At 26.5% G+C, this 1,899-nt stretch overlaps 1 long non-coding RNA gene across 1 annotated transcript; it reads left to right on the top strand.

Moving 5' to 3' along the window:
* Positions 1-546, top strand: LOC149927257 (uncharacterized). The gene is made up of 3 exons (XR_016473579.1): positions 1-61; positions 145-198; positions 389-546. It is a non-coding gene; the product is annotated as an uncharacterized LOC149927257 (long non-coding RNA).
* Positions 547-1,899: the final 1,353 nt, after the last annotated feature.

Below are 1,899 nucleotides of genomic sequence, written 5' to 3'. Positions count from 1 at the left end.
CGATTCTTAACAACAAGTATCACCAGAAAAAAAAAATGTCATCGGAAAATCTTTTTACTAGGTGAGAATTGAATTTTATTAATAATCTCTTGAATTTTACATCGAAGTAGAGTAAGATTTAATACTTTTTTCTTCTTTTTTTAGTTGGACCAGAGTACCCGAAGGGTATGACTCAAATATATATTTTTGGGTTAGAAGGTAAAATAGTTATTCTTCATTAGCATAAAAACTTATTAATAAGTTTATCTTTTTCGTATGCTTGAATTTCTCCATTTTCCATACTTTATTCGAAATATTTTTAAAATAATATATAATTTAAAAAATAAACGACTATATTTTATTACATAGACCTAAATGCTAAGGATTTATCTCTTTTTCTTTCTGGCAGTATCCAAAAGAACAAAGAAGGGAGCTATAAACAATGCTCAATTTTTAAAAAAAAAGCATTATTTTTGGGACGCTCCAGATGAGCTGGACTTTATAGAGAACGTCACAATTGTTTGGTGGGAGATAACAAATCAAGACCTAAATAAATAAAATAATTGATTTTCCGTATTAATTTTTTTTCTCTTAAAATCCTACTACATATTTTATAAGGCCTATAATCTGTTGAAAACTGATGAATATCAAATTGAATGATACGAATGTCTTAGAGTGTTATTGACGATAACGAGTGTATTGACAGGTACATTGGTCGCTGATACCAAATTTTGATTTTTCAATGAACTGAAGAAAAAAAAACGCTTCTCTAGATGGCAGCATCGTCTCGTCAAATTTCTTTTCATCGTCCATATTCTCTTACTAGACAAACTAAAATTAATGATTATTAACTTATTAAAAAAAAATAATCGCTTGTTTTATTTTTATATTACCTTAAGACATTTTCTCGTTATTTAATAAATTAATTGTACATTAGTTATCGTTATTTAGTTTTTCGTTGAGCAAAGTTTTAATTTTGGAAATTCTGTTAAAAATTAGTAATTTTAATATTTTTATATTTTTTATTTTATTTCATTTTATGTTATATTTTATTTTATTTCCTATTTTATTTTATATTTTATTTTATTTCATAATTTATTTTATATTTTATATAACAGGTCTTAAGCCAATCAATGACATACAATATTATTACCTTTACTTCTCTGCTCCCTTCCAACTATCTTGCAATATTTTCAATCCAATTGTATTTGGTTTTATATCTTTAACTTTATTTCTCAGTACAATTTCCCTTTGACAAGCTTCTTCTAACTTCAATTCCCACTTTTTTAAATGCTTTTCCATTTCGTCCAAATGCTCTTTTATTTCCTGCATATCTAACCACGTCCTATTATACTCTTCCACTATTTAACTAACTTCCTCGAATGAATGGAAATCCATATGACTATAAGTAACAGAACACAATAAATATAAAACGTCCAGCAATGTTAAAAGTTAGGTCACCAGAAAGACCCTTTCCTCTTGTTGTTTCTATTTCAGTGGAAACGAAACTTGGACTTCAAGACGCCCGCGTCTTTTACGTTTATATGGATTATTCATGACGGTTCAATTTTGATTTTATAAATGGGCACGTATAGTAGGGAGCTGGATCGAGAGTGTGGGTGATAAAAAATTAATCTAGGTGAAAAAATTATTATAAATAAATACCGATTCAATATACGAACGAAACTTAATTATTAATTTAATTAAACTCATTTATAAATTTTATAAATTAACTTGAAATATCGTAAAGCCAATAAAAATAATATAAATTTCCTACAAATCACCCATTTTAGGGATAAAAAAAATTAAACGATTCCAAATACGTACAAAACTCAATTTTCATAAATTGACAATAGTTTTGAAATTAAGTTGGCTTATGGTAAAAATTAGAATAATTTAGGAAATTCTGTTAAAAATTAG

This window comes from Leiobunum rupestre, chromosome 9 (genome assembly GCF_980474605.1).
Source record: "Leiobunum rupestre chromosome 9, qqLeiRupe1.1.hap1, whole genome shotgun sequence".
NCBI lineage: Eukaryota > Metazoa > Arthropoda > Arachnida > Opiliones > Sclerosomatidae > Leiobunum > Leiobunum rupestre.
Note: the sequence above shows the minus strand (reverse complement) of the source record. Positions and strands in the feature narration are given on the sequence as shown.